This window comes from Apodemus sylvaticus, chromosome 4, assembly GCF_947179515.1.
Source record: "Apodemus sylvaticus chromosome 4, mApoSyl1.1, whole genome shotgun sequence".
NCBI lineage: Eukaryota > Metazoa > Chordata > Mammalia > Rodentia > Muridae > Apodemus > Apodemus sylvaticus.
The window spans coordinates 65,500,029-65,521,303 of NC_067475.1; the positions used below are offsets into that span (position 1 = coordinate 65,500,029).

Here is a 21,275-nt window from a genome sequence, read left to right on the forward strand (position 1 = left end):
AAGTGGTAAAACAACTCCAGGCAGCAGTCCAAAAGGCTGGATTCAGGACAGGCAGGGAGATCCAACTGGGTACTGCAAGGGTTAATTATTTGTCCATCTTCATCAGCAACCAGGTAAAAGAGTTAACAGTCAAATTGCTTCTTGAGGGGGAGATGGTCTCAGAGTCCTGCATCCTTACTGGCCAGCTTACAGGGCAATAAGTCAGTCACCTTACTGGACAGGTGATGTCTCTGGTGAACAAGGGACAGCAGCTTTGTCACCCTCTTCCCATGAGTCATATCCAAAGAGGCCACCTGATCCTCGCCTTGACTGGCTTTCACAGACCACACAACCCTCCATGCCAGAGTTCCGAGTGGCAGACTGCTGAGCAAGGTGGACCTGAGTTCTAGACACAGAACAGTAAAACACGCCTGCAACTAAGTACTGGCCACTCTCCAGACAGGAGAAGCCAGAGCAATCTAGTTTCTGATCTGTAGTTACTGCCTTTTCACCTGGAGAGGAGAGACCAAAGATGACATAGCCAGTGGGAGGCCCTGATTGGCACGCGTGCGCGCACGCGTACACTCACACACACACACACACACACACACACACACACACACGCTCGCACACATACCAGCTGAAAGACAGACACAGAAAACCACACAATGTCCTTGGAACCAGGTATTTCCTGTCCATCACCTCAGACAGGACCCCTGAGCTTGTGTGACCTGTCACACCTGTCAAGCCTCCATCATGCGAGTATTGTGCAACTCCTTGTAGACAAAATAAGAATCAGTGTGATGCAGAGACAGATCCTAAATGAAAATTAGATGCTCTGCCTTCACATGAGAAGCTGGGCAAGCACACTGTAATTCCAGCATTCGAAGGGTCGCGGCAGGAGGACTGCCCAGGGAGCCCCTGACTCAGGATGAGACAGTTCAAGACGTAGACACCTGTCCACCCGTATGATCTGTGTTACTGATTAATGTCGTCTCTCTGAAGTACAGGAACACCTAGCCTTCAGATTTTGTCCTCCCCAGAAGACTGGCATTTTGCTATCTGCTTTTTGTTTGGGATTTTTTTTTCTTATTTCATAAGAGAGACCCTAGGCTGTCCTCATGCCTGCTCAGCAGCTGGCTTCTCTGTTCAATGTATTTCACAGATTCAAGGACCTTGAAAATCTCTTGAACTTTTATGAGAACAAACAGAGGCTGAGAGAGAGTAATTGACCGGGGCTATAGACAAACAGGCAGAATGTCAGAAGAGGTAGGCCCCAAATCTCAGTCTTCTGACTTGTCCCTCCAACAATCTTTGCATCCCTTTAATACAAAATACCACTTAAAAACAGACAGCCAGGCCCAGGTGTGGCAATACACACCTATGATCTTTCCATGGGGAGGCTGAGGCAGGGTATTGAGATTTTAAGGCCAGCCAACATAGCAAGACATACTCCTTCCCCATCACCCTAAAAAGGAGAGTCAAGATTAATCTATGACATACTCTGGCCCTCTTAAATCCCACGCTATATTAGTCAGGGTTTTTCCAAAGGCAACAGAACCCCTAGGATGTATGTATATTTAGAAAGAGATTTATAATAAAGAGTTAGCTTATGCAGTTCTGGAGGCTGACAGTTTCAAACTCTACCCTGGAGTGCAGACACCAAAAGCAATGGGACGAAAATATCTTCCTTGCTCAGAAAGATCAGACTTTTGATCTACTCAGGTTCTTAACAGACAAGAGGAAACACACCCACATGGGAGATGCTAGTCTGCTCTACTCAGAGTCCACAGTCTTAGATGTTCACCACATCCAAACCCACCTCATGGAGTGACTATAAAGAATTATGGCACACATGACTGCAGATGTCAAGAGGATATTTTGTAGCTTTGTAGGATAACTAAATATAAAACTTATAAATTTGCTTGTTCTTTCTGTCTCACACACACGCACACACATACACACACACACACACACACACACAAATTTGGCAGCAAGCACCTTTTCCCACTGAGGCATCTCAACAGCCCCTAAAAATACAATCTTTGAAAAATAGCCATAGATGTTTGATTATGTATCTTGCTGCTTTGTTGCCCAGACAAACTGACACAAAAGATTAACTACCACACACACCTTGGCTAAAAAGCAATCTCAAATAATCCCCTTCACATTTCAAATTTACCCCTAAAACCTTAGGTTTTTGTCATGAAAAACACAATATATACTTGGATACAGTTTCTGTATCATGTGATAAAGAGGGCGAGGAAGAAGGTTCAGGTTGATCTGAGAGATCTTAGAGAGGCCTGGAAGCCCAACCTGACGGGGACTGAATAAAACACGATGGAAGCTGAGTAAGAAAACACAGCCAGCCTGGGTTACATAGTGAGTGTCAGGCTAGGCAGGCCCATGGAGCAAGACTCTGTGGCAAAACTAAACAATCCTCAAAGTGGGGGAAAGCTTTCTAGACATGAGTATGGTATACGCAACAGAAAGAGACACAGTTAATAACTAATCTTGCTTAAGGAAGAAGACTCTTGGAATGCAGGAGGAGGTGTGTCTGATGAAACGCGCTCATAAACAGCCTTGTTCTGGAAGTACTGGTGGGGCCTGGTGGTCTGTGTCAAGGTTTCTGGGTGGGGTCAAGCGATCTCAGCAAGTCTTTCCAAATCTCAATGATTCTTTGATCCTGTTTCTGCTGGAATGAGTAGCCCTAAGAGAAATGTTCTTCATAGCAAAGAAGAGAGGAGTGCAGGGCCAAAGAGTTTGAAGCAGACACTCTGTCACCCAGCTTCCCATGTAGATTCAACAGGAAAAACGGCAGTTCCCTTCTCTGCCCAAAATAACTGCCTGGTGTTACTGACGAGGAATGGCTGGCATGTCCCGCTCAGAGTATTTCAGCTGGGTAAGTGACACCTCTGTGGAACCAGCCAGGATAGGGTCCAATGAGTGGGTAGCCAGAGGAAATGCAAAGCTACCTGATATCTAGATGTTCCTGCCTCATCAAGTCTCAGAACTCCACAACTAGATTGATTTAAAGTAAAACAAAACAACACTTGCATACACTTGAAAACACTTTTAAAAAACATAACTCATTCTTATTTATTTAAAAATAACAGGATACACAAAGCCAGATCATAAGAAACTAAGTAAGACACAGGATCTCCAGTTTATTTACCAAGAGAACAATGACAAAAAAAAAAGCAAGAAAAAAATATAATAAAAAGCAGAAAGGAGGGAGGGAAGTCCAAAGGTCAAAACGCAAGTAATAAATCAACCAACCTCAACGTGTGTACTTACAGAATCACAACTCAAATTAGCGTACTACAAAAGCAAGTTCTAATCCATTGGGCAAGGTATACAGACAGGCATTAAAAATCCAAGGCCAGCCTGAGCTACACAGTGAGACCCCCTCCAAAACCAAAGCCAAAGCCAACTGTGAGACAACTAAGTAATTGTGAAAATCTGATTAGCTATTTGATATTAAGAACTGTTGATCTTTATGTTGTTGGCATTTGGAGAAGTTTACAGAGCCCTTTATCATCAATATATGAAATATTTACACATGAGAGGATAACGTCTGAAATTTACTTCAACACAATTTCAAGGAAAAGAGGATTAGATGGGTAGAGATGAAAGAGGAAAAGCCGTCTATCAGCCACTGCTAAAATGGTGCAGATCTAAGTTCATTATTCCACTCTACCCGAGTGTGTATTTGTTAGATAGAAAACCCGCTTTTACCCATTGGCCAGTGCTGCTGCCCACCTTCACCAAAGAAGCTTCTCTCTACAGTGGGCAGCAACTAACGCAGAGACTAACAATAGACTATAGTGCTGAGAGTGTCAAGCCCCAGCCGCCAATGCTCAGGGAATACTGAAGAAGAGAGAGAGATGTAAGAAGCATCAGAAAGCATCTTATCATTAAAATACTTCAGAAATGGGCCACAGTGGTTTGGAGAAGAAGGGAAACAATTTTAGCATTATGTTTGCCAAGATATTTGGTGGGAAATAATAGCAGCTAATCTAAATCCAGGCGGTAACAGACACAAGTACCAGCAGCTTCAAATGGAATAGAGAAGGGGTCTAAGTGTAAGCAGCCCAAACACTGACCACGAACACACAACCGAGTGGCCAGCAGGAGCCTAAATCCCTCCCATACCAACTTTTGCTCCAATCACTCTTACTCCACCACCCAAGGTAACCAGTGTGCTGGCTAATCACACCAGCCACCTGTGCCTTTCAGCACACTAATGTGCCTGCTTTGCACTTGCTATTCTGTGGTGTAACAGGTGCCCTCGGAGAAGAAAGCTGTTCCCAGAGTCTAACACACTACCTCTCTAGGCTATACCTAATTTACATATTTGGCCCTGGAATTTGTAGCTTTCGTTAGCTGCTTGATAGGACAATGAGTCACATCACATTAACCAATTCATAATCTGCCCAGTACATGAATCCTTTGTTAGGTAATCTCCACCCCTGTCATAGGAAAAAAATATTTAAAATCTTGCCAAAGTCACCAACCCATTCCTGAGATCCTGGAATACCTGGGCAAGAGGGAGAATCTTGCTTTAATATTTATTTTTATTATTCTTTAATTGTGTACATAAGTGTTCCTGTGTGAGGCATGTGCAGGTGCCCACAGAATACAGAGAAAGGAGGTGGATTCCCTAAAGCTGAAGTTACAGTAAGTCACCTAGTGCTAGCAAGGAAGCCCAACTCAGGTCTAGCAAGAACTGTAAAAGCTCTTAACTGAACAGCCCTCTCCAGCCCCTAGAGGGGGCTTAAAAGAACGACACAAAGCCTTCCAAGACATGAGACCACAAACTAGAAGATGTATCTAGATCAAGAATCCAGGTCATCTAATCTACAATGAACAATCCCTCAGATTCGCTGCATCTCTCTGCTTCTGTTTCAATAGCGCCACTCTCTCTATCTGGGAAGCACCAGAGAAGTAAGCTGGGTGGCAAAGGCCAGTGACTACAGCAAAGTGACACTTGGCTGAAGAGACTGTACTCATTGATAATGAGAAAGTCTGCCACATTTTATATGCCTGAGGAAGAGAGAGAGAGAGAGACAGAGAGAGAAATATTATTTCCCAGGGAAGAAAATAAGGCCCAACAAATATATAAGTTTTGTGTTTGAACACACAAAGGTGGTGAACAGGCAGAGTGCCGAGACAACCCCACAGCTACCTGGTTCTTCTACAACCTCTTCTGCATCTGACCCCCTCTGCCATGTTCACAGTTTGGTGCACCTTCCTTCTTCCTATGTCATGTTCTCTTCCAGACTTTAGCCAACTTCTACTGTTACACTCCTATTGTAATTATGATTAACTTGCCTCTTCAAAACTAAAAAATCATCTTTAAGGTTTCATCTGATTCTCTAAGATGGTCTCCAAGAAACCATGGATTGTCAGCAGTTTTCACTCAAGAAACAAAACATCTTGGTGACTTTTAAGTTGTTTGAATTAACATTGGCTTAAGGAAATATTATGGCCAACACTGAATGACACTAAGTCTTTTGTGTAATTGTGAAAGAAAAATTGTGACTCTATGAACACTTCTCATAAGGGGCCAGCTGTTCTCTGATCCTGCAGCATCCTTGACCTAAAGCCAGTCATCACACTTCACTGCACTTCTTCCTAAAGCATCATTTGTTTTCTTTCCAAAAACAACCCTTGCAGACCACTCACTGGAAATGAAGGAACATTATCAAGGCATGGGGTCTCCAAGGCACAGGGTGACAGCTAGCATCCCCACCACACACCCTTGTTCCTCAGGAGCCTGGGTGTTCAGGTGTGAGCTGGCTTGGCACAGGGCAGCCATCTTCCTCTGGACTGGTGCCACTGCCACCATCACCACACACACTAGATAACCCACCGACAAGTCACTGTAGAATCAACCCTAAAACACACTTGCCTCTGTTTGGTCTCCTGTTCAGGAACCCCGAAATGGAACTGGCAGAGGCACAGACTCTAAGCGCTCAGTGATTGAGATTAAGACTCTTTACCTCGTGCCTAGAATACCATGACAGGCTCTTACTGTGGTGGCCCACGCTGCCGTTTCCAGGATACACATATAGTGGTCAGAGCTCAGTCCTCTCGAGTCACACTGTGGGAGCCTAGCCTCTAATGTTAACCTGAGGCAGGTTGGTAGGCAAATTCTCTAGCACCAAGCCACATCCCCAGCCAGTCCTGCTGCAGCTCTCTGAGCCGCCATTTGTTTCATTTATAAAATAGGGGGAAGGAATTTAACTTAATCTATAGAATTACTGTTAATGGCTCACACAGAATTATCTCATTTACTTTTATTTCACTAAGACTGAATCTTTCTTTATTTAGGGAATACTTTAGTATTTATGTAAGCCACATAGATAAGACCTCACATATTTAGTGTACAAATGGGGGGAAAGCATGTTTAACGTTTTTAGACCAATATGGCTGCTAATTTCTATATGATGCTAGCTTCACAAAGCAGGCCCAACTTTCTGAGGTACCTTCCCTCATCTTATTCTGCCTAACACTTGTTTGTAATTGTGGGCATATTTATAACTGACTAGGGATGTGGTTTGGTGGTAAAATACTTGCCTACCAGGCAAAGGACACTGAGGGGTTGATCCTCAGTGTTACTACAAAACAAATACATGTGAATGTGTACATATAATAAATATATAATGATTCTTACCTACCTGCTGGCTCTCCCTTTCCCTGCCACCTCTCAACGAGTTGTAAGTTCTTCGGATTAAAAAGTTGGGTTTTATTCCACATTGGTGACTCTCCCACATGAGTTCACAAATGTTTCTTGAAACATAAAATTTTGTATAATTGTTTCATTATCTCTGCCTCAAAAGGAAGAACTAAGAAAAAAACTAAGAAATCCAGACACCTGGCCAAGATCATATCACGTAAAATGGAAGCACGAAAACAACTTGTTTTTTTTCAAAGCAAACATGTTCGTTTACTTGTTTGTTTGTTTTCAGAAACAGACTCTCACCATGTAGTCCTGGCTATCCTGGAATCACTCTGTAGACCAGGCTGGCCTCACACTGACAGAGATCCACCTACCTCTGCCTCCAGAGTGCTGAAAATCAAGACATGTGCCACCACACCCAGCTAACTTGCCACTGTCAACCAGATTCAATAACCCATCAGGAGCCAAGCACACCCTACAGAGGCAGCCATGACAGAATGGTAGTTAACTTCAGACACTGACAGAATTGTCTCAACAAATGAAGTCTGCAAGTCTGCACCACTTGGTCGAAAATCATCACCTCCTACTTATATCAGATGGCCCAGCATAGATACATCTTCTAGTCTAGCTGTGCAAAAGGGAAAAGAAAGAGAGAGGGAGGGACGGAGGGAGGGAGGGAGGGAGGGAGGAAGGAGGGAGGGAAGGAAGGAAGGAGGGAGGGAAGGAAGGAAGGAAGGAAGGAAGGAAGGAAGGAAGGAAGGAAGGAAGGAAGGAAGGAAGGAAGGAAGGAAGGAAGGAAGGAAGGAAGGAAGAAGATAAAATAGAAAATGAAGAAGGAAAATCAAAGTGTTCCGGTGTGTCCGTGCTCCTCATGGGAAGCACCCCAGCCTCTCAGTCAGCTGCTTCTCTCTCACTGATGACGAACAGGACAAACTATAGCAGAAATCTGAAAATGGACCAGAAAAAATGAAAACTAACCTTTCCAGAGTAAAAATGAGAGTGAAGAAGATGCTGGACAAGGAGGCGGGAGCAGCATGCAAACACCAAGGAGCACCTGCATGGAATATTAAGTGTCTATGTGAAGGGAAGTGATTCTCTGACAGGTGTTTTGTTTTCCTTACAATTAGAAAGGTATAGATTTCCTAATTTCTCACATCCCTGTGTCCAGTCATCAAAAATCCCTTTCCTAAGAGTCTAGAGTTAATTTCTATTGCCAGAGGGGCCTGTGGTGATATAGAGGATCTGACTCTCACCAATGTTGATGTTAACGGTGATGGGGCAGCAGCCACACACTCTTAAAGAAGTGTGAAAAGATTACAGAGCAGAGGAAGTGGTGACCAGAAATAACCAACAAACCACCAACTCATTCAATAAACCCAAGTGCCTATTGGGAAGTAGGGAAATGGAAATACAAGGTTCCTATAGTCAACCACCAGCTGTTTACAATCCATTGACCCTCTTCCTCCTCCTCCTCCTCTTCTCCTTCTTCTTCTTCTTTAAATGTGTCTGATCATTTTGCCTGCATGTATATGTGTGCACCATGAGCTTGCATGGTACCCTCTCAGACTAAAAGAGAGTACTGGATACCGGGAGCTGCAGTCACACTATGAGCTAACAAGAATTGAATTGGGGTCCTCTACAAGAACACTAAGTACTCTTAATTGCTAAGTCATCCTTCCAAACCCTCATTTAATACATCAAAAATAAGCAGGAGACAGGTATTACTTCAAGGCTGGCTCCTGGCTTTCTCTCCTGTTTCTAAGATAAAGCAAGTTTTGTATCTGTCACACCCCCAGAGAAGAAAACAAATGGTGAATGTTCAGATATAAATAATGACGCAGGTACAGATATATCAAAACAATGAGATAAGCATAGACGTGGAGAAAAATATTTGCAAAAATGTATCTGATAAAGGACTACCACCCAAAATACACAGAGTAATCAATCTTACTACTCAACAATAGGTCTGGGGAGATGGCTCTGTCAATAACATCCTTGATCCATAAACACAAGGGTTTAGTACACAGCAGCACATAAAAAAAACCCAGGGGCTGGAATGGAAACCCAGGCCCCATAATTGCAACATTGCTGAGGCAGACACCAGAATAGCTTTCTGCTGAAAGAAGACATTTCCCAGCTTCTCCCGTGGACTACAAAAGCCGTTTCCACCCCATAAGGAGTCCTAACCCATCTTCCTCTGTGGGCATTTAGGCCACCAGTACATGTGGGTGAAGCCTCTAGCAAGGAAGAAACTTAGTCAGACCAGGCCTCCCTTTCTTTACACTTACCATCCCTCTAGCCATTATTAAGCTGCTCTTAATAATGTAACATATATACTACAGTGTAACAGGATCAGGGTCTTAGAGTCTGCACCACATATGAAATGTCTCAAACCACAGAGAGACATGTAACAATCACTCTACCCTCAATGTCTCCTGAACTGATTTACAAGGATGCTGTGAACAGAAGAACTTTGTTCCTAAGCCTACCATCTGACTGGTATGGGATTAGATCAGTTGGCCCTGGCCCTGTACCCTGGCATTCAATTCTTCCTCTTAGCAGAAGCTAATTCCAGAGTCTATACTCTAAGCATCCATGTTAGAGGAAGATGCCAGATACTCTGTCATCAAACTCACAGCTTGGGAAAGTTATACAGAATATTCTAGAGCTGTCTTTGACAGTAGGCTTTATATCTGTAGAGTCAACAGATGATTCTATTAAATGGCAGTCCAAGCCTTTAGATCCTTCAGAAGGAGATGACTTGTAGCAGTGGTTCTCAACCTTTCTAATGTGCGACCCTTTAGTGCAGTTCCTCATATTGCAGTGACCCTCCCAACCATAAGATCATTTTATTGCTACTTCATAACTGGTATTTTGCTACTGTTTTGAATTGTAACATAAATATCTGCTATGCAATCCCCATGGCATTGGGACCCACAGGTTGAAAACCACTGTCTTAGATGAAAGAGATTCTCTTCAACCTTGTAGTGCTTTGAGAATATAATCTAAACCAGGCAGTGGTAGTGCACGCCTTTAATCCCAGCACTTGAAAGGCAGAGATAGGCGGATTTCTAAGTTTGAGGTCAGCCTGATCCACAGAGTGAGTTCCAGGACAGCCAGGGCTACAAAGAGAAAGAGAGAGAGAGAGAGAGAGAAAGAGAGAGAGAGAGAGAGAGAGAATATAATCTAGTCTATACCCAGAGCCAGAGCCCTCCACTTGAAGTCTACAAGGAGTATACAGGCATTGACAGTGAAGTGTATAGATGTTTTCTAAGAAATTCCAAAAGCCAGTATCTGTTAAGGCTCACTTAATTAGTTATCTTGCTTTACAACAGACAAGCCTATTTTTAAATAGACTCATGTTAGGAAATATGCTTATTGCTGTTGTGTGCGGTGATCTAGAGATCCATCCATCGACAGAAAGAATAAAGAGTTGGCTTTAGCCTGCTTTGTTAATTCAGTCCGTGGTGTCAATTATTTATTACAGATCTGACATAACCAGCTGCTTTCATGTTTCACCTGTTGGCTGAGTGTATGAAATGAGAAGTCGGAGATTTTAAACACGTCTGGTAACAGGGTTAATTTTAGAAAACTTGGTAAAGTTTCCATTTCCTGGCATGGCTGTCACTGACCAGGGCAGTAGCTGAGGATGTTCAGGGGTGTTCTAAAGAAGTGCCTGCTGCAGAGAAGACAGAGTAGTCTGTCTCTGGGAGGAGGTTTAAACTGGAAACTAAAAATCATTTCTTTGGAGGAAATATAACTTACAATTAAATTGTCTCTTGGAATATAGGTAGAGCAATTTGATGTTAAGAAAAATATATGTTGTCATGTTTTCACATAGTAGAGATGGCCATTTAAGGGAACAGTCCCAGTTTTTAAAATTTTTACCTTATCAAATGGTTTCTAACTAAATATTTTGTTTTTACTTAAGACACTCTTCTTGTTCATTCAATAATAGCTGGTATTGTTAATATTTAAAGCACGAATGCAAAGTTCATTATATGTAAAAGCAAGGAGCATCTCTCAGATATATTCTGTTCAGATCTGTTGGGAACAGCATATAATGACAGCGACTGTCTATGGTAGGCCGGGATGGAGACATCTCAGAAGTCTGCAGTAGCTCCTTGTAAAAAAGGATGGTGTCTGGGATGCTGAGAAGTAGGACACACAACTCTCTAGAGGACCTACCATCTAAAATAAAAGACTGTCTATGGTAGGCCAGGATGGAGACATCTCAGTAGCCTGTGGCAGCTCTTTGTAAAAAAACAAAAAACAAAAACAAAAACAAACAAAAACAAACAAACAAACAAAAAAACAGTTTTTATTATTTTTAACCTTAGCCCTGGACAATGGCTATATAGATTTGTGTGTGACTGTTTTTTAGTGGCCTTAGTGTACATCATTATTTTAGTATATCTGACTTTTTTTTCTTTTTGTTTGGTGAATTTTGTGAAACTAGATGTTTCTTGATGTAATGATTTTCAAACAAATAAAAATTGAGGCATAGGGACACAACACAACACAGTCTTAATGACCCAGGTATATGGTGTGAACCTTGAAAACAATGTAATAACTATATAATGGTAGTTTTAGATTAATGTTTGACTTGTAAAGAAAGTTTGAAGAAATTATTAGAAAATAAATTAAAGCCAACATTGGGACCCTAAGGGGGAAAAAAACTATTAAAGTTATGAAATAAGCTTTATATAACATTTGAGAATAGTTCCTAAATAAGAAAATACAGAATATAGAAAATCTTATACTAGTAAAGCTAAGTCAAAACACTGAGACTCTTAGGGGAGTCATTGTGTGCAATGTGCAGAAGCAGTAAGCTAGCAGAACTACCAAGTTAAGGGTTAACTTGATTCTTTCTGGCCACTGCCTGGCAGCTTTGCCCATGTCATTTATCATTAGAGCTTTACAAGAAAATACAAGTAGCTGGCCTCGGAGCTCTGAGCTCTGAAGTATAATAAGTCAAAAGTTAAAGTTTAAATAATGATAGGTTTACAATTATTATCACTTTGGCTACAGGCCTGGGAATAGGGAAGCTTAAAACTTTGGGGAACAATTGTAATTCTTGATTCTTGGTGGGATGTGGTTATTCTTTTGAATTTGATGTGACAATGATTATACAATGTCTTTTTTTTTCTACCTGCTTTTAGAGTATCAATAGAAGACTGGGTCAAGAGAAAGGCAAGAGAGCCAGTAGTGAGCGTGTGAAGATCGAGTGGCGAGCATGTGAGGTAAACATAGAGAACATGAGAAGAGCATGTGAAGAGAGGATGTGAGGAGTGTATGAAGAGTGTGTGAGTGAAAAGAGAGTGCATGTGGTGTATGTGACATGTGTGTGACATGTGTGTGACATGTATGTGCAGGTGGATGCTAGCTTTGACTTCTCTTACAGGGCTTCCAGGTGCGTTCTTTATGCAGGAGTCTGAGGTAACAACAGCTGATTACAGGGACCTTTTCCTGCTATACAACTCTGGTACATGGGCCAACCAGCTGTACAATTGCATTTAACTCCTATTAATCTTGATGTAAAAGCTTTCCTTGTGTAACTTTGTTTCTTAATGTCCCCGACAAGGCTGCACAGTTACACCTTCTGATTTATGTCCTGATATTTGCCGACTATTAAGTTTTACCACAGCCCCTTGGGTGGACCCTCCTCTGAGAAACTCTTAAGTGTTGTACTTCTTCACAGTTCTGTCAGCCTTCAAGCAGTTACAGAGATACAGACATTCCCAGACCCCTAAAAGGCAGTTGTAGTGACCTCAACAAGGGGGCTATTGCGCCACGGGCCATGTGTGTTACCCCTCTTCCTGCCGCTCTGCGCATTGTTTGGGGGCGCACTGCTGAAGCATCTGGACTGAAGCCTATTAACCTCTGGATCTCACCAGCTCAGACCCCTCAACGTGCTTCCAGACCAGCTGGACTGCTTGCCTGCTGCAGTGTTCCATGATGCAAAAGAGCTAGACCTGGCAGCGGGCATGAGATTTGCATCCTCTCCACAAACAATGAGGCTTCCACACCAACAAATCCTAACTGGTTTGAGATGGAGCGTAGAGACAGGAACCATGAAAAAGTCAACCCCAAGCTCCTGGTTCCCTGCTACGCCGGCTCCTCCCCTGAGTCACATCTTTCCCTCTTATTACCCTCACCCATGGGTTTTACCCTGTCTTTTAAACAATTTACTTATAGAACCTCACCCTTTAACCAAACAAAATGTCCCAGGCGAGCTCTTCCAAAACTCACCTTCCAACAGCTCCATTTGCCCCGATACATCTGGAAAAAGATCTTTTAGACATGATGGAGAAACTCTGGCTAAAAGGGATGGACTATCATCTCTTTCACCCCAGACCAGATAAAATTCTTTATACTGCTCTTCTATTTGATCCTGTTCCTTCCTCTGATGCTCTGCCACTCCCTGCTACTTCAGCTCCTCATTTCGGGGCAACAGTCGTGGTAATGGGACCAGTCACAGTCACCTGGAATCAGTCACAGTCACCTGGAATCAACTCCAAGCCCACTTCCTCTCAGTGGCCCACTTAGTCTTCCCCACCTCCGGCCCTCCACATCTCTCAACGCTCCCAGAAATTCTCTCAGTCTTAACTCTGTAACCAAATCAAATGCTTACGACTTTCTGATTATTTTCCAAGTCTATAGGAATGCAGGTTGGCAACATCCATTGCAGCTGATTAAGACTGCCCTCCCACACAGTGCTACGTGACCAGAGGACCCCTTCTTCAGTGATCCCAGAACTACCCACTCCAACAAAGGACTACACTTCCCAGCTTCCCTTGTGGCTTCTCAAGTGTAGCAAATGTATCATGCTGGTACAGGATGTTGAGAGTGGGGGAGGCTGTGAAATAGAGGGGGCAGGAGGCACATGGAGGCTGTAACGTCTGCTCAACTCTCCTGTGAACATAAAACCTGACATTCTCTCCTTTCCGATTGCTGACTATTTTGTTTTGCCATCATACTTGGGAACCTTGGTAAAGAGAGAGAGAGAGAGAGAGAGAGAGAGAGAGAGAGAGAGAGAGAGAGAGAGAGAGAGAGAGAGAAAGGAAAGGAAAGGAAAGGAAAGGAAAGGAAAGGAAAGGAAAGGAAAGGAAAGGAAAGAAAAGAAAAGAAAAGAAAAGAAAAGAAAAGAAAAGAAAAGAAAAGAAAAGAGAAAAAAATCACATTTTCCTCCTGGGCATTTTTGGTATAAAAACATAAAAGCAAAACAAAACAAAACCAAAAAAACTCTAAAAATGTCTGAGTTTTGAAAACCTTATGTGTGTCTGCTGTATGATTGTTTCCTAGCTCAGACAGTGTATAAGCCTTTGTTCTTTCCCACATTTCCATGTAAGAAGTTCATAGTACCATCATATTAGGCAAGAATCAAAATGTATTTAAAATATTTTAGTAGAGTTTAAAATAATAAATATTTCAAATGTTTGAAAAATAACGTGTTTACTAAATATTCAGTTGATAACTATGTGTGGGACACACCGTAAGCTACCATTTTCTAGGTACTGGCTCTCTAGGCATCGAGTCTAATGGATTCATGTTTCTACCCGGTTTTCAAAAGCACCTACCATTGTCAGAAATCTTTATTTATTTTTATTCGATATATTCTTTATTGACATTTCAAATGATTTCCCCTTTCCTGGATCCCCACTCCCTGAAAGCCCCATAAGCCCTCTTCCCTCCCCCTGTTCCCCAATCAACCCCTTCCCACTTCCCTGTCCTGGTATTCCCCTACACTGCTGCACTGAGCCTTTCCAGGACCAGGGGCCTTTCCTTCCTTCTTCTTGGGCATCATTTGATATGTGAATTGTTTCTTGGGTATTCTGAGCTGTCAGAAATCTTTATGAATATCTACTGAAGGATTATCAAAAAGGCCCTGGAGTAAAGTGTGGTTTTTTGTTTTTGTATTTTTTTTTTTAACCAAGGTTCCCAAATATGATAGAAAAACAAAACAATAGCTGGAAAGGAGACAGTTTTCAGTAATGTCCCTCTTCAAGCATCAAGCAAAGTGTGCTAGCCACGTGACAGCACATGGCCCTGAATCCAAAGTAAGACATTTCTTAGAAATACTCCCAGGAAGAAGGGTCACTGCCTTGTACTTACAGTAGGATCCTAACCAAGGTATCAGAAGGCCACATGTAGGTAAGAAAGGCTATCCCCAGCCTGTGACTGCACAGAACCTGACCTGCTGTGTAGTTAGGCACAGCTATCCCGTGAGCTGCCTGCCAGAAGACAGGGTCCATCTCATGGTGGCTGGCAACCGATTCCACCCAAGGAGGACTGTTCGACCACTCCAACTTGCTGAAGTAAAGCCCAAACACATCCACAAAGCAACTCTTTCCACCCTCACAGGGATGTCATCAGAGATGCCTCTTCACCCCAGCCTTTCTCTTTTCTATTTCCCACCCTGCTGGCACCCAGGGAACCCCTATAGTTTTCTTAGCTGCACAGTAAAAAGGCCTTTCCTCGATCTAGTGAGGGTAGACACGCCAGCTGAAGTGGGGGCCCACTCACACCACCAGAAATCATTAACTTCCACGTCATTGATGTTAACACAAACACAAAAAATAGCCTGCCACAGCTCTGCCCTGCATCCCTCCAGCCGGAGATGTCAGTCCCATTAAAAGAAGCCTGAACAATGAGCAGGAAAACCAATTTCTTTCTGGTCCTCCTTCTACAACAGAGGCCAACTGATGACGTGAACACGTTTTATGCCTCCATTTTTACATTTTACCCATGGCTAATAATGTATCATGACCAGAGTTCTGAAAGTCCCCATATGCCATGCTGTGTTCTAAACACACAGTCCCTGTCCTATGCTCAGTTAAGTTCTCATGAAGAAGTCAACGGAACCTTAGCATCTCAGGCAATGCAAGAGCTGATGGACTGCCTAAGGATGGCCTGGGACAATCAAGCCAGCCTACCCAGAGGATAAGAGACTTAGCCTGGTGCGGACAGAAAACAAATTGAGACAGGCTGGAAGAAAATAAAAAACAAAGAAGAATAAGAATCCTGGGCACACTTCCGTACCTAAAAGGCTCTATGAATTCTAAATTTGATCTTTCCAACTGATAGCCATAGGAAATTAAAAGCATGAAAAAAAATGTGGTTTGTCATTTTTTTTTTTGTTTTTAATAAAAAACTGCTTCTTGGAATGAGAACCAGTAGGATGCTTTTAGAAACCCATCAATATTCCTGGCAGGCAACCTGCAAATGTGGAGGACTGTGGAGGCAGAGAAGGCAGCCACCTGGCAAGAGCTACATTCCAACGAGTCTCCAGTTTGGAATCTGGGACTGCAGGCAAGCTTCTTGATGTCTCTGGTTTCCTCATTTTTAGAGTGGAGATATTATCAGATGAGATAAGACAACACAAGTAAACTGTCTAATTTAGTCTATGTACATGCACAGTTACACATACACAGGTGCACACACGTACACACACAGGTGCATGCACACACACAGGAGCACACATACAGGCATACACACAGGTGCACACGCATGTGTACACATGCATACATGTAACTATGGAGGCCATAGGACAGTCTTGGTTGCCGTTACTCAGGTGCCACCCACATTTTTATCAGCCAGATCTCTCAGTAACCTGGAATTGATCAAGTATGCTAGTCTGGCTGGCTTCACGGATTCGCCTCTCTTATCTCCCCAGGGCTGGGATTACATGCGTATGCCACCATGCCTGGGGTTTGATTTGGTTTGGTTTGGTTTGGTTTGGTTTGGTTTGGTTTGGTTTGGTTTGGTTTGGTTTTAACATACATTCTGGGGATCAAATTCATGTCCTTGTGCCTGCAAAGAAAGCACTGTACCAGCTAAGGCATGCATTGCCCCCGCCCCAAATTTCATAGTGTAAACATTGATGTATCCAGTAAGCAGTGACTGCTATAAATCACATGAAAAGCAAGTAAGAAAAATACTCAATTATTTGTCAATGAAAAAATGCTAAATTGGAAGGACATAAAGTCTGAGCACTTTTAAGTGGTATATTTGGACCCTAACAGACAGCTTATGCTGTTAAGAGGGAAGAGGCATGTTCAATGTCTGACTCAGTCGTAAAGAGCAGGATTTAAACACTTTAACAACTGAGAGTTAAAATCACCTTCTCCGGTGTAGACGTACAAAAACACCTGTCTGTGCACTTGAATTAATGCACTCTCTATGTTGCTAGAGTTTGAAAGCATTCAGGTTAGCAGAGATGCTCAATAACATGGTGCTTGTGACCATCTTCCGCTAGGCACGGCGACCAGCACTATTAGACCCTCTTAAACCAGGAGAAAGGAAAAGCTTCGGTATGTCCTGAAACAGAGGTTTTATTTTCCCTGTCTCAATGAGTCCTCACAAGCCTATGAAAAAGACTCCAAAGCTTTACTATAGAAACAAAGAGATAAAATAAGCTATCTGTGGGCTGCGGACAGAGCGCAGTTGGTGAGGTGCTTGCCAAGCTGGCACTATACCCAAGGTTGGATCTCCAGTAAGGCATAAAATGAGGTGTCCTGAAGCACACCTCTAACCCCAGCATTCAAAAGATAGAGGCGGGAAGGATGGAAGCCACAGAGCTTTTCAGCCATCCTTGGCTACACAATGAGTTGGAAGCTAGCCTGGGCTACATGAGACCTAATCTATAAGTAAGTACAAGATATGTATGTTACTTTGTTGCTTTCATTTATTTATTAACTTCAAATTAAACATCCTTTGTGCACCTGCTAGTTATATAGCATCAGGCAGAAAAGGTCATTGTCCTCAAGGAGTTTATAATTTTAAGGGGAACAAGATGCTCTCATAACACACAAGGAGAGGTGTCACCAAAAGTCAAATTATCATGAGCAAAAGCTTGATAATAACTAGCAATTCTTTTTTTTTAAAGAATTCTTTATTTATTTTACAAATATGAGCACACTGTCACTGTCTTCAGGCACACCAGAAGAGGGCATTGAATCCCATTACAGATGGTTGTGAGCCACCATATAGTTGCTGGAAATTAAACTTGAGACCTCTGGAAGAGCAGTCAGTGCTCTTAACCTCTGAGCCATCTCCCCAGTCCCACTTGGAATTCCTGAAAGGTTCCTTTGAGGGAGTTAGGGATTGGGACAAAAAAAAAAAAAAAAGAGAGAGAGAGGCAGTACAGGAATGTGCTACAGGGGTGTGGTTTGACCTGAATAACCAAAGCTCCAAAAACATGTGTTGCACCTTAGGATGAAAGCTGTTTGGTGCAAGGATCAGCAGAGAAAGGAGATACAATGAAGGTGTGGGCAGGCATCTGGCTATATGCAGAACTGTAAATGCCAAATTAAGTCATTAACCTTTGCCAATTACATTAACCCCAAATAGCATGTGGTATACACAGAAGCCTGCCAAGATGCAGAGAAGAAAGGAAAAGCAATGGGTTAGAGACAATGTTTCAAGTAGCACTCAAGGCATCTATCTACACAGGGCTGGGCCCGGGCTCCTTCAGCCGCTGTGGCTTTCTGTGTTGTCCCTTGGGAAGCAGACAAGCTCTTTGCTTGTCTTACTGTATCCTCCTTGGAACCAACTTCTACAGTTTCTCCTTCCTTTCCCAGGACACTAAAAATTAGGCGGACAAGTAAGTAGATTCTAGAGAAATCCAAAGAGCTCTTGGCAGGAGGAAAAGGAAATGGTATGCAAATCCATCAGCCTCAGACATACAGCCTCCAGTGAGGTCACCCTGGTCCCTTCAATTTAGCTGCGCCCTTTGAGTTTTCTAACTTTTTGTCACTCACTCCTTTATTCCAGTAGATTTTGAATACCATCATGGTTTTTCTCCTGAATGACCTGGAAGGCATCCTGACATTCACTGTATGGTCTTGGTTCAATCAATTGCCGGTCATGCCATTGTCTCTTGGGCCATCAATTTCTCCCCCTAAAGATCCTACCTCCTGTATGCATGGCCAGTGTGTGCAACTGGGAACTTTTTGCAATGCAGACACCCTTTCTTCATTTCATCCTAACACTAGCTGCCTGGACAATTCCAGTCAGTTTATTCCAACTTAGTTCACATGTCTTAACTAACTAACAAGGCCAGTGAAACCTCTTCCTCCCCTTACAAGCCATTTATGCAGGGTCCAGAGCATCCTTTTCTCCCCATGAGCCTTGAGTAATCTCCCTCCCCACTCAAGAGGCATTCCTTTGGTTTTAAAGTATATCACATATTAAGTAATCACCATATGTTTCCATAAGAGAAAAGATGCACACTTGTTCACACATGGAAGAGCAGAAAGGCATCAGAGGCAGATGAATTCCCTTATGGGAGTCCCACTCGGGCTGTGTTCAAACTCGCCCACTTGTCCACAGCAGCTCACAAAGACCACGAACTCGCTAGCTGTTGCAGCATTTACCACAATGATCTCTTGGGAAGAGACCCACTGTATGAGAATGCTGAGAGCCATCAGAGCCTGACTCAACAGGCAGGATTACAGCACTAAATTAAATTATGCCTCATACTTATGTGAAGAGGTAGCTGATTCACTGCCGGGGGGGATGGGACCGTTATTAAGAAAAGAAAACGGTTAAATCCTGGGAAGTCCTAGAGGAAGTCTTCAAGCCCCATTCTAGAGGCCTGCTATTGTGTGCTCTGGCTGTAAGGTCCAGAGCCCCTGTCTCACTGTTCCTCTTCACCATCCCTCATGCCAACATACGCCTCACCCCAGACCACCTGAGCCTCAATAAGCCCTCTGGCTACAGGCTCCAGCTCTGTCCACCACCTGCCCATGACCAGCCAACCTGGACATTTGTGGCTGGGGAATTCTAGCAAAACCAGACAACGACCCCTCCTGGGCCATGAGCGGCTGGCTAGCTCAGTCTTCCATTCGCAGGTCCTCACTGTACCTTTTGCCTAGTCCGATCGCAGCCCCGAAGCGGTAATCCGAGTCGGACAGACAGATGGGAGGAGCAGGGGATAGACACACATTTCACAAGGGCCAAAATGAACCTGCTGCCATTCGCAAAGTCCCCCACCTTCATCCCCTTCCTCACAGTGGGGCTGGGGACACTGACTTAGCAGGTAAATGGAGCACGATCTAAGCGGGTGCACCACTGCACACAAAGCCCTTCCTTCACCTTCTGCTTGTCTTGCAAGCTCCTCCCTGGGCTTGGTCTCCCAGGGTCTCTGATGCCCCCTTCGGTGGTCTGTGGGACGGTCCGACTTTGCTCAGGCAGCGCAGTCTCAGCCTCCTCCTCCCCGCCCCTTGCCACAGAGACCAAAGGGAGCTCAACCCAGCTATAGGACACAAGGGCTCCCCATGCGTCCTCGGTTCCTGAGCCCACAGGGTGGCAGACCACGGTCCAGTGTGCGAAGGACAGCTTCGCGCGGCAGCTCAACCACAGCACACATTGCAGCCCCCGAGATGATCAGCTCAGGTCCCCAGGTCCCCAGCTCCCCATGCGCGAAGCCAGCGCGCCCAGCCGCAGCGGCGCTCCTACCTGTGATGCGCCAGGCAGCTCTGAGCGCACTGCCCAAGCCTGGCGCCCGGTGCAGCAGCGATGCGGCCGCGGGCTGGCACTCGGGCTGGCTGCCCACTGCCTCCTCGCTGGGGCTTCCTGTGGGGCTGGACAAAGGACATTTCCTGGGAGGAGCAGGGAATGTTCCCAGCATGCCTCGATTTGTAGTTCACCGAGACTTCCTGCCACTACAGCAACAACGGGGGCTCCTACTCGGACCCCAGGACTGGAGGAGAGGACACTGTCGGGCTATAGTAGCCCGATATAGGGCGATGGCCAACCCGCCGCAGCTTGGTAGAGTCGCGGTCCTGCAGACGCGTGCTGCCACACATGCTTGCTGCCCTGTGCGCACAGTGGGAGCAGCCTTTTCTTTAGAAGTGAAGTTTGTTATATGTTCTCTTTAAGTTGGCTTTTCCCCCTTCTTCTTCTAATAGATGGTCTTCCATAAGGTGAGGTTGGGGAAGGGGGCACACTCTTTACACTTAGTCTAGCCTGGAACTCACCTAGACAACTCACCATGACTCTTCTTCCTACACTTCAGATGTCTGCCAAACCTCTGTTGTTCAGATAGATGTATGCCAAACCGAATTTGTTGTTTTGCTTGTTTCTGCTGTGTGCTAATCTACCTTAAAGCCCCCTGCATGCGTGGCTAATGTTCTGCCCATCTACCAACTTTTTCACCTCCCGATTTCGCTAACCCAGTGTTTCTCATCCTGTGGGTCAAGATCCCTGTGGATCAAATGGCCTTCTCTCAAAAGTGGCCCAAGACCATCAGAAAACACCAAGATTTACATTACAGTTCATAAACAGTAACAAAATTATAGTTATAAAGTAACAGTGAAAATAATGGTTTGGAGTCACCACAACATGGAGAACTGTATTAAAGGGTCGTAGCGTTAGGAAGGTTTGAGAAGCACGAGTCTACAGTCAGGACTCTGGCTGGGGCCTGTTGAAGAAAAACAGTTGACTGCTCTCCTGGAATCCTGTCTCCTTAAAGATCTTGGCACTTTGTCCCTAAAAAACCATGAAGAGCTGATCATTCCTAGGTCCTGGCCTGGTGACATCCCTTTTCTCCACTGTTGGCCTCTGCCCAGGCTTCTTTTCAAGAAAAGTAGTTGAGAGATAGAAAATC

At 44.0% G+C, this 21,275-nt stretch overlaps 1 protein-coding gene across 1 annotated transcript in view; it reads right to left on the reverse strand.

Annotated features, from left to right (window-relative positions):
• The window catches only part of Znf697 (zinc finger protein 697), a 30,538-nt gene extending 10,320 nt beyond the window's left edge, over positions 1–20,218 (reverse strand). Inside the window, exon 1 of the mRNA XM_052178572.1 lies at positions 20,126–20,218. The gene's annotated coding sequence lies outside the window, so the exon portion shown is untranslated. The remainder of the gene's footprint in view (positions 1–20,125) is intronic.
• Between the last annotated feature and the right edge of the window lie 1,057 nt (positions 20,219–21,275).